The following is a 12,325-nucleotide window of genomic DNA, read 5'->3' on the forward strand; positions in this document are numbered from 1 at the left end:
CTCACCTTTCCTTTCTATATCCAATTTTCACTAATCTTCAATAATCTAAACCTTTTAATCTTCAATGGGGTACTTATCAAGGTTGCCCTTGAAGCCCATTGCTTTTTTTATTTGGTTTTGGAACTATTAGCAATTGCCCTTTTTGGCGGTAGACATTTTTCAGGGATTAAGGGGAAGGGCATCGAACATAAAGCATCCTTATATGCAGATGATCTTTTGTTCTTTGTACCTCATCCAGATGCTTCCTTACCAGACATACCTTTGTTATCACAATTCATTCAGTTTTCAGGTTATAAGTTGAATCTGCATAAGGCTGAACTTTTACCTTAAATGGTCCTATACCAAGATATTCTGATTTTCCTTTTAAGATTGACTTATCTTGGCATTACAATTACAAGGAGTTAAAAACATCTTTTTAAGGAAAAATTTTCTCTTTATTTATTCATGTCAAATTGCTCCTAACGAGATGGTCACTTGTCTATTTCTTTCTTGGATTGTATTAATTCAATTAAAATGAATATTTACTTAAATTTTTGTATCGTTTCCAATCTCTACCAATTTTCATTCCTATTTTTTTTATTCACTTGATTTTCTTATATCTTGTTAAACTTGGAAAGAGAAATGTCACCGCTTAAATAAAGCCCATCTTCAGAAAGCCAAAAGGAAAGGTGGTTTGGCGTTTCCTAATTTTAAATTTTATTATTGGCGGTCAATATACGTAACTTGATTCTTTTGTTACAATTTGATAATCAAGTTGATCACCCTACGTGGGTAGAAATTGAACTAACTTTTGCTGAGAAAACTTCCAGGTTGGCCATTCTATGGATCTCTATCCTCTTCTCTATATAAATTAACTGATTAAATACAGTTTGAGAATATGGGCACAATTTAGAAGCCTTCAAATGCGGGTTGGGTTCTTCCTAAATATGTCAGTAAATTTAAATTTAAATTTTAAATTTAATTCAAGATATATTATTGTGGCTGGGTTCCTTTCTTTATGAAGCACTTGTTTGGCTGCAGCAAGTAAGAATTTTGGTTCATGTGTACATTGTACAATGCTTTTGACAATTTTAATGAGGATCTTGCACTGAGACTGGGCCCTCTCAAACACTTCACAACACATTGTTTAATGAGTAAATATGTGTATGTTGACACACTGCAAAATAATATATTGAATTGATAGTGCAATCAATATAGCAAAAGATATGTCTTGATTATATTTAATGAACAAAATATGAGTAAAGTATATTTTGGGGACAAAAATCAACACAGATGCTCATCGCTCCAATTGATCAAAAGCCAGAAATCATTCAATCAATCGTCTCTCACTTTCCTGGCTCTGTAGATTTAGCCAGAGACTTGTGTGGACCTGTAGCTGAATGAGAACACCAGGCAGAGGAGGTACTTATATCTTGACCCAAATGTTGATGTTGGTGACAGTACAATGCAAAAGGAACAATCTAGGAAATGAGTGAGCTACTTCAAGCTTGTCAGCATCTATTGTTCAATCATTTCCTTTCTTGTTTCCCTTAGCAGGGAAAGGTGCTAATCACAGATTTTATAGCATCTCCAATCTTCCACTGGATTGATTCAAGTTTAAAGGAAATGACTGCAAATCAATGCGACTTTCACATCTTCACAAAACATTTTAAGAATAACATTTTTGACTTTGAAAGTGTGCTCCCTACTGTGAAATAGAAAGCACAGCAGCTCACACACACAAAAAAATAAAGTGGGAAGGGCCTGATAGCTGTTTTAGTGATGTGAATTAAAGATAAATATTTACCTGCATAATTCTCTGTGTTGAAAATAATGCAACAAGATTTCTTGCATTTTAAGAGTTTCTCTTTCTCTCCACACAGCAATGAATCCCAGGAAAGTTTCTAGACATACTGAGCTAAAGTACCAGTTACACTTCACAAATGGCCTCCTATTTTTTTTTATTCCAGCCATGCTAACACATCGAGCTAGACTCCATTCAGTTGAGTTGTATTGAAAGGTGAAAAGCTAAGTAATTTATCCCTTCTTTAAATGTATGTTCTAAATCAGTGGTTTTCAAACCTTTTTCTTTCCACTCATAGGGCTCCTTAAGTAATCCATATGCCATAGGTGCTCTGTGATTAGTAAGGGATTGTTTAAGGTGGTATGTGGGTGGAAAGAAAAAGGTTTGAAAACCACTGTTTTAATCATACCTAATTGGCTCGGTTTGTGCACGGTTTCATAGCTCCAAAGGAAATGGGCCAACAAAAATTTTTCTCAAGCAAAACTTTTAAGTTACAATTGGATTTAGAACAGTGGTTCTCAAACTTCTTTCCCCACTCACATACCACCTTATGTAATCCCTTACTAATCACAGAGCACCATATGTCTTTGGAATGTGGGAGGAACCCCCTAAATTCACTGTTCTCTGTTGCCTTGGCATACAATCTAATGGTTTTTTTTTTAAAAAGGTGGAACTACAACAGTAAGCATGCAAACATTTTATACTTCAGATTTCGTTTTCTGCTATTTTATTCTAATTAGGTGCATGGTTCTTTAAAATACCACATGTAAATTTTAAAGATGATAGCGGCAGAATGTACTCTTGTTCTCTACAATGCAGCAAAATTCCCGATGATTCTGAAGCCTTGGAATTTAAGCTCATACCCCACTGAACATTATGCTCAAGGCACTGGGATGTCAATGTGTGGCAGCAATAAAACAGACAAAAATATCCAGAAGAGAGATACAAAATGTCCTGCATTATGATGAATATGCCACGTATTATGGGATGATTTATTTATATGATCTGGATTGTTTCTTTTCCGTTTGCTTTTATTTTTGCATTATTCAAGCAGAGCTAATGAGATTATTGGAATAAAAGAGAAGATAAAGTGCTGGACATTTACTGATTGTGAGCTGGAGTTGCAGTTACTGGTATTGGACCACTGGCTCAAGTTCCCTCCTACTCATTCTCCTCAGCTACCCAGCATATAATGAATGGCAAGGTTCAAGCCCCTTATGAAGTCAAAACTCAGGAAAAGGCTGCAGTAATTTTGACAGCTGCTCTCCACTGCGGTCTGAGAAAAAGTGTTATATATTGAGCATGCCACCGATTTTTTGCATTTGTTATGACATCTTGACACACGATTCATTGGTAACACTCCAAAGCCAAGAAACACGTCATCAGCAATTACCTCTGGTCACCCAAGGACTATTCCTTAATTTTGTGTTGCACCAAAATTCCAGTTTGAGTAGATTAGTGTCAGACACTGAGGTGTAAAGTTACACTGTCTTTGGAATGCAGAATCACTCATTTCTGCTGCAGTGGTTTTTAATCTCACATAGCGATGTGCATCCAATCAACTACAGAGAGATCTGTAACCTCTGCTTTGCTCTCTCTGGTCAGAGAAAATAAAATGGAGTTACCTCTCTTTGAGAAGAGAGGAGTGGTGACTTTTTTTTCTGCAATACTGGATGGAAAACCAAGATGTTACAAATACCTCCAACTGCAGCTTGACAGTGTTCAAGTCAATTGTCATCTGATTGTACGAGTGCAAGTCAACAAAACAGCGTTCTCTCGTCTTCAGTGCAAGATGCGCAGACACACAACCAGATAACACACATACAAACAATACTGTATATATGCAGGACAAGTATCCATACAAATAAATAAATATTGTTTTGTACGTGAGAGAGTCTTGGATGATTAGAGTGAGCAGTTCCTTTGGTCATTCAGCATTCTCACTGCCCATGAGCTTGGTGAAGCTGCCTCTAATACTCCTGTATCCCTTTCCCGATGGATAAGGGGTGGAATAGATCCCAAATGATTTTGGTGCCCTCTTCAGCCATTGATCCCAGTAGATCATGTCGATGGGAGGGAGGGCAGGAGGGAGACTCCAGCAATCCACTCTGCCAGCTCTTATGGACCAGTGGATTGCCATCTGACCCATTGCTCTGCAGCATTCCTACCACACTGTGATGGAGCCAGCCAGGACACTCCCAAAGGTTGACGTAATGGTAACCTTGTCCACTTCAGTGTTCTCAGGAAGTGCAATCACTGTTGCGCCTTCCTCACAGGTGATTGTTTTCTGGAGTAGAAGATGCAATGCCTGAGTTAACCAAAGATCTCAGCTGCCCAGATATTTGAGAACTTGTCCCTAAAGAGGAACAGTATTTAATACTGCTGCAAAAACAAACATTCCTGATGTGGAATGGGGAAATCGTACCTGATTAACAACTGGTGATAAGATGGTTATCCCTTTTTAATTACATTTGGCTACTCTATGGATTCTTTATTAATTCTACTATAAAGCCCAGAACATCACAGGTAAAAACCCTCCCCACAGTTGAGAACATCAACAGGGAATGTTGCCATAGGAGAGCAACAGCAATCATCAAGGATCCACAACACTTAGCACTTGCTCTGTTCTCATTGCTACCATAAGGAAAGAGGTTTAAGTGCCACAAGACTCACCCCACCAGGTACAGGAACATCTGCTCCCCCTCCACCATCAGACTCCTCATCGACATACTCAATCAGAGACTTATTTAAGGACTCTCACTTGTACACTTCATTGATTTTTTTTAAAATCTCTCCCTGCATTGCAGTCAGTTGTTTACATTTGTACGTTGAGTCAGGGTTTTTTTGCACTGCCAACAAGTATGAATTCTGCCTCACCTGCAGGAAGAAGAATCTCAGGGTTGCATGTGATGTCATGTATTGTATCTATTCTGCAGAGCCGGCACCAAGTGGGGGCATTCGCAGGCATTGGCCCCTCCAGACCAAGGTATTATGATCCCCCCAGCCGCTTACGGCCATTGCCCCCCAAATAAGGTATTGTGATCCCCCACCTGCTGCACTAGCATCTCAAGCATCACTTGTCTCCACACGGCATGAGCAGTTCATTTGTCTGTTCTGTCAGAGGGAAGGGGAAGTGTGACAGCAGCGGCAGAATAATGGCTATTTACATGGGGAAATTATTATAATTTGGAATTCACCTTCAAAAGGAGATACGACTGCATATTCAGCAGTAACATTCAAAGAAGAATTAAAACCACACAGCATTTAAGAAGCATTAATTAGACAACACTCGCATATCAAGCCATCTGTGAAACAATACGTTTAACAATTATGCTTAAAAAAACAAAGGGTTAATGAAATAGGTGAGAAAATACAGTTGTTGCCTTGTAACATGGTGGGAATGTACTCGTCTTCCAACATGACCTTCTCTGTGCTGTTGTGAGATAGTAACTAACATCACAAAGAATCTAGTAAAAGTAAATAAACCAAGAATAATTACATCCTGAGGTTTTCCCTCAGACACCACAAGGGAACATATTGTTGTAAAAACAGGAAATGCCAGCTGTGTGAAACTTGTAAGGTCTCATGCAAACCCCTGCTTTTAGGTGTATAAAAGTAGGATGAACCCTTTGAGTGAGCCTCAGTGTAAAGAACGAGTTACTGAACTCTTTCTTTGAACCCTTCACTCCCGCTAATGTTATCAAGACTGAATAAAGAAACTGTTGTATGCTTAATTGGTTCTGCTGTGTCCTACTGTTTGTTTTATTATAGGACGAGCTGACTTTCACTATGGACCTAGAGGGAGTAAATGGGATGATTACAGATCCGGGCGGTGGTTTGTGTGTTTGCAATGAGCGAAGGACTCATTTCTGTGCTGTACAACTCTCCACAAGTTAAAGCTGTGGGGTTAATTGCAAATACTCCAGTTTAATTCCATGAGTCATGCAAGATGATTGGTGAGAGAAAAAAAAATCTTGCAGTATTCATGAGCTGGTAGGAAAAATAGAAATCAATGCAGATTAGAAACAATCACTAAGAATATGCACATGGAAGATTAAATAGAAACAGAAATGTTAAAATGAACAATTTTAAAATTACATTGAAAACGAAAGCACAAGTTGAGTGAGTGTTTTTTTTAATATTGTCAATTAAAAATGAGTTGTGTGCACCTGAGAATTTTACTTGTGTTTCTATAATGGAGTTATATAATGCTTATATTGCAAATTATATCCTCAAAAACGACTTATAATTCAACTGTTTTACATTTCGTTGATATTACATTTCCACTGATGTCGAATCAAACTTCGGCAGCTCCTTTGCTGACAATTTGTGGGGGCAAATTCACATCACTGACTGCAGTTGTTCAGAAGTGCCTCATCACCGATTTCTCAGAGTAACAAGAGGTTGGCTTGAAATGCTACCCCTTTATAGTGTTGACCACACTGGAGAATATACAGACTGTTAGGTAAAAACATCATGAGCTGGGAATGTAGAGGGAGTCACCCAGTGCTGGGCCGTAACAAGATGCAGTTGTGACCTTGTACTCTCAAGATAAGAGTGGGGATGACAAATTGATGTGCAGGAGGCTAGCAGAGAGGGACAGCAACAGTTTATTCATTGGACAATGTCATGGTATGATAATTTACTAAGTACGTATCCTAAGGTGTATAAAAAACACCACTTGCTGATAATGGCAGAATGCGCCTTCTCCAACTAACACTGTTAGTTGCAAGTGTTACAATCCGGCAAGAAAGAACAAAGAACCTTGATTTCGACTCAGTCTGGTGTTTGACTCACTCATTCATGACCAAAGCAGACCTAACAAGACGAAGGAGGTTCTCAGTTCAACTGAATTTGTGGTTCTAATTGGCAAAATACTTCAGTGGGGTTGCTTTCACCTCATGAGTTCGGGATTCAGCTGGACAAAATTATGTTGTGATTATTTGGAGACCACAGGTGACCAATTACTTTTCATCAATGCTTCACAAGTTTTGTTTCTCTGTATCAATAGTCAAGACCACCAGCTACTACTGCAGCAAATTAACCACCATGCTATCATTCTCCTTCTGTCAAAAGGAAACAATCCACACTATGCAACATTGAATTTAGTCACTTCAGAATCAGAATTTATTGTCATGAGCAAGTCACAAAATTTGGTGTTTTGTAGCTTAAACTACAAGGCTCTTTGTTCCTTCCTGTATTTTAGTACAGTACTTCACATTATTAGCTCTGCATTAATTCTCATAATCCAGTATCAACTGCGCATTTATCCAACTTCTCGGTCCAAATTATGAAATGGTCAACAGTAGTCTGCACCAATCCAAGAAACACATTTGTGTTTTCTCTTTTCCCTTTCTTTTACTCCATCGACTCTTGGCACCATGTATGGCTGGATTTTTGTTACTTGGCACCTTTCCAAATGTCACCTGGAAGCCCATAGAGGTGTAGGGGTACTCTAGTTGCTGCCTCACTACCCCACTGACTTGGATTCAGTTCTGACCTCAAGTACAACCTCTGTTGAGATTGTGCTTTCCTGTTCGTGGCCTCCTCAGTTTCCCTTGTCTGCTTCAGATTTTCCCACAACCCAGTGGGCCGGCAGGTTGATTAGCCATGGTAAATTGTTCCTATGTGCTGGAGGGGATGGGGAAGAGAGAAGTTGATGGGATGAAAAACTAGTGGACAATGAGATAGGTCTGTGAGTAAGCCATGGACTCCATGTGCCAGAATTGCCTCCTTCGATGTCAAAAATATGGAAATATACATTCCATATCCCATTTATAACTTCTAATTCAGGCACAGTTTTCTCCCCTTGCACAAATCAAATCCTTGGTATTGTTTTCTATGTATAATGTTCCTCCAGATGTTTTCTTAAATATAATATTACTGGTTATATTAACTTTCATGATATACATAAATATCTCTTTAAAAGAAATATATTGTGGGGGTTTACAAACAGATATTTACAAAGCACATCTCATTTAAAATGCAAGAGCTCTGCTGAAGTCAGACATTCGGGCTCTGGTTGGCTTTGCAAAAGACAAGGGAACTGCTTTGGAAAGAATTTCAAAAGCAGGTGCAAATGGAAACATCTGGGCTCAAGTGCTGATAAGATCTTTCAAGGATTGGGTTCGGAGCCTTGGGACGGGTTCTGGTTTTTGCAAGCCGAGAGAGAGACACACAGACAGACAGAGACAGATAAAGAAAAGTTGCTTTTAATTTTCTTTAAGCATGAAAACAGGATCTAACTTTAACTTATTACTATTAACTTAACCTAACTTACTCCCTTCTAATTCTAAGTGCACATGTATGTAATGTGTGCATAAGTTCAGAAAAGTTCTTTGATTTACAGTCCAATCTCACTTCTCACTCCTCCAAGTTCACTGACATTAACCAATTCTTATACTGTGTACAAAATTTAACATTTATGAATTTCACCAAGCTTTGGTGCTTGAAAGGTAAATGGTTACCACACAGGAAGGTTCTTGTTGGTTTTCAGAGAGATTTGTTGCTCATTGGTTACAAACTGATTCCTTACGATCCGCCACTTCAGTGTCTTGCCGAAGAAACTTGCCCCATCAGGGTTTTCCAGAATGATAACCCCTTTTCTTCAGGACGTTACAGAGTTCCTTTTCTGTTTCCCTCATCTCAGGTGAAACACCACATGGCCAACCATCTCCTCTTGTATGGACCACAAGGGCTTTGAATAGGTTGAACTAAGAATTCACAACGCATCGAACAAAATGGGGTTTTTCCACAAGCTTGCCATCTTGTCATGCTCCAGTCCCACATGCTGCTGCTGAACTGTATTCTCTCTCTCACAGACCCTCTTAGAATAGCAAACTGCACGACAGACTGTGGCACCGGACCCAATCTTCTGAGTTCGTCATCTGTTGCTTTCGAAAACAATAATCCATTACTCTACAGCATTTAACACCTACTTGTGAAGTCCTTCAGCAAAGTAGTTTCCATTGTCTTTACAAAGGCACTGGGAGCCTGAACTCTCTGGCTTGAGCAGAGCTCTGGCATTTTAAATGAGATCTGTGTGGTGAGGTGTTTGTGAACTACACAAAAAAAAATCCACAATTTATCTTCTTTAAAAGATATCCATATACAATATAAAATATAACATAATCCATCACACAAAGAGCTAAAACTACTGAAATCATTATCAAGAAAAGTAATTTCCACAGAGAACAGTACAGTATAGGAACAGGCCCTTTGGTCCATGATAAATTAAACTAACTCTGCTTCTTGCATATGATACATATCCCTCTGTTCCCTGCAGATTTTGTAGATCTATCTGCCAACTTCATAGTTGACTGAATTCTTTCAGTAATATTCAACAACATTCTATAAATGGTCACCTGGCGTTAATCTTAGATGGTTAAAAAGTTATACCAAATTATGCCACGTGGTTAGGTACAACTAGAGTTTCCAAATGGGTAAACAATGATGTTTGCTGATTTCACCTCAGGAAGTTCAACAAAATATTATTTTTATCTTTAACAATCAGAGCTCATTATCTGACAATCCTCAAAAAGATTTATGATTTTTTGGGGTATTTTTCTAATACAGTGGTATGCCACGTGGAGATGAGTCGATGTGGGTGGAAGTCAAAAATAGGAAGGGAGCTATCACTGTGCTGCGAGTAGACTATAGGGCCCTCAAATAGCCCTCTGGATACTGAGGAGCAGATAAGCAGACAGATTTTGGAAAGGTGCAGATATTCAGGGTTGTAGTTGTGGGTGGTCTTTGCCCTCAGACAGCTCCAAGAAAAGTGCAGAGAACAAAACAAAGGACTCTACATCACCTTTGTAGACCTCACCAAAGCCTTCGACACCGTGAGCAGGAAAGGGCTTTGGCAAATACTAGAGCGCATCGGATGCCCCCCAAAGTTCCTCAACATGGTTATCCAACTGCACAAAAACCAACAAGGTCGGGTCAGATACAGCAATGAGCTCTCTGAACCCTTCTCCATTAACAATGGCGTGAAGCAAGGCTGTGTTCTCGCACCAACCCTCTTTTCAATCTTCTTCAGCATGATGCTGAACCAAGCCATGAAAGACCTCAACAATGAAGACGCTGTTTACATCTGGTACCGCACGGATGGCAGTCTCTTCAATCTGAGGCACCTGCAAGCTGACACCAAGACACAAGAAAAACTTGTCCGTGAACTACTCTTTGCAGACGATGCCGCTTTAGTTGCCCATTCAGAGCCAGCTCTTCAGCACTTGACGTCCTGTTTTGCGGAAACTGCCAAAATGTTTGGCCTGGAAGTCAGCCTGAAGAAAACTGAAGTCCTCCATCAGCCAGCTCCCCACTATGACTACCAGCCCCCCCCACATCTCCATCGGGCACACAAAACTCAAAACGGTCAACCAGTTTACCTATCTCGGCTGCACCATTTCATCAGATGCAAGGATCAACAACGAGATAGACAACAGACTCGCCAAGGCAAATAGCGCCTTTGGAAGACTACACAAAAGAGTCTGGAAAAACAACCAACTGAAAAGCCTCACAAAGATAAGCGTATACAGAGCCGTTGTCATACCCACACTCCTGTTCGGCTCCGAATCATGGGTCCTCTACCGGCATCACCTACGGCTTCTAGAACGCTTCCACCAGCGTTGTCTCCGCTCCATCCTCAACATTCATTGGAGCGCTTTCATCCCTAATGTCGAAGTACTCGAGATGGCAGAGGTCGACAGCATCGAGTCCACGCTGCCGAAGATCCAGCTGTGCTGGGTGGGTCACGTCTCCAGAATGGAAGACCATCGCCTTCCCAAGATCGTGTTATATGCGAGCTCTCCACTGGCCACCGTGACAGAGGTGCACCAAAGAAAAGGTACAAGGACTGCCTAAAGAAATCTCTTGGTGCCTGCCACATTGACCACCACCAGTGGGCTGATATCGCCTCAAACCGTGCATCTTGGCACCTCACAGTTCGGCGGGCAGCAACCTCCTTTGAAGAAGACCGCAGAGCCCACCTCACTGACAAAAGGCAAAGGAGGAAAAACCCAACACCCAACCCCAACCCACCAATTTTCCCCTGCAACCGCTGCAACTGTGTCTGCCTGTCCCGCATCGGACTTGTCAGCCACAAACGAGCCTGCAGCTGACGTGGACATTTACCCCCTCCATAAATCTTCGTCCGCGAAGCCAAGCCAAAGAAATATTAAATGCCACCTGTTGACTGCGAGGCAGTAGTGGAAGGTAATTATTCTGCCCAGAGATTGGTGACTAATGGAATACCACAAGGATATATGGATCGACTAGAGGAGAGCCCACACTGGATCTGGTTCTGGGGAATGAACCTGGTCAGGTGGCGGACCTCTCGGTGGGGGGGCATTTTGGTGAGAGTGACCACAACTTCCTTAGCTTCAACGCAGCTATGGAAAAGAATAAAAAAATAGTCAAACTGGAGATGGGCTAAAGGAAAGAGGCAGGAACTACCGAGAATAAATTGGAAAGAGATGTTTAAGGGTGAAAGCACAGAAGTAATATGGAGGAGGTTTAGGGACCATTTGTGCAGTGTTCAAGATAGGTTTGTCCCTCTGGGACAAGGAAAAGATGGTAGGAAAAGGGAACCATGGCTGACAAAATAGTCAGGCAACTAGTCAAGAGGAAGAGGGAAGCAGACATTAGAGATGAGAAGCAGGAAAGGCTCATGAGAAGTATATGGTAGCTAGGAAGGATCTTAAGATTTAGAGAGTCAAATGGGGTATGAGAAGGCCTTGGCATGTAGAATTAAGGAGAACACCAATGTGTTCTTTGCATATGTGAAGATCAGAAGGATGATGAGAATGAAGGTGGGGCAACTAAAGGAGACAACATGTGCCTGGAAGCAGAGGAGGTTGGGGAGATCCTAAATGAATACTTGCATCATTAATCACAAGAGAAAAGGACCTTGATTACAGTGAGGTCGAAATTGAACAGGCCTGTGTGCTGGACAATGTGGACATTAAAGAAGTGGAATTGTTGGATCTTCTTAAAAACATCAAGATTTATAAGTCCCCAGGATCAGACACAATATACCCCAGGCTGTTGTGGAAAGTGAGAGAAGCTGGATCAGTAGCTATGATCTTTGAATCCTTTTTGGCTGCAGAGGAAATGCTGGGGATTGGAGAATGGCAAAATGTAGTCCCATTGTTTAAACAAAAATCCTGGGAATGAAAGAGCATTGAGTAATACATCAGTGGTGTGCAAACTAATGGAGAGGGTTCTTAAGGATAGGATCTAAGAACATTTGGAGAAGTACCGTCTACTCAAGGATAGTCAGCATGGCTTTGTGAAGTGAAGGTCATGCCTCACCAGCCTAATTGAGTTTTTTGAAGTAACAAAAGAGGTTGATGAGGGTAGGGCAGTAGATGTGGTCTATAGCAAGGCATTTGACAAGATCCCCCATGGGGATTCATCCAGAAAGTCGTGAGGCATGGGATCAGTGGAACCTTGGCTGTACAGGAAAAAAAAGTGGCTTTCAGGAAGAAACCAGAGAGTAGTAGTGGAAGGAAACTATTCTGCTCAGAGGCTGGTGACTAGTGG

Source organism: Narcine bancroftii, chromosome 11 (genome assembly GCF_036971445.1).
Source record: "Narcine bancroftii isolate sNarBan1 chromosome 11, sNarBan1.hap1, whole genome shotgun sequence".
Classification (NCBI taxonomy): Eukaryota; Metazoa; Chordata; class Chondrichthyes; order Torpediniformes; family Narcinidae; genus Narcine; species Narcine bancroftii.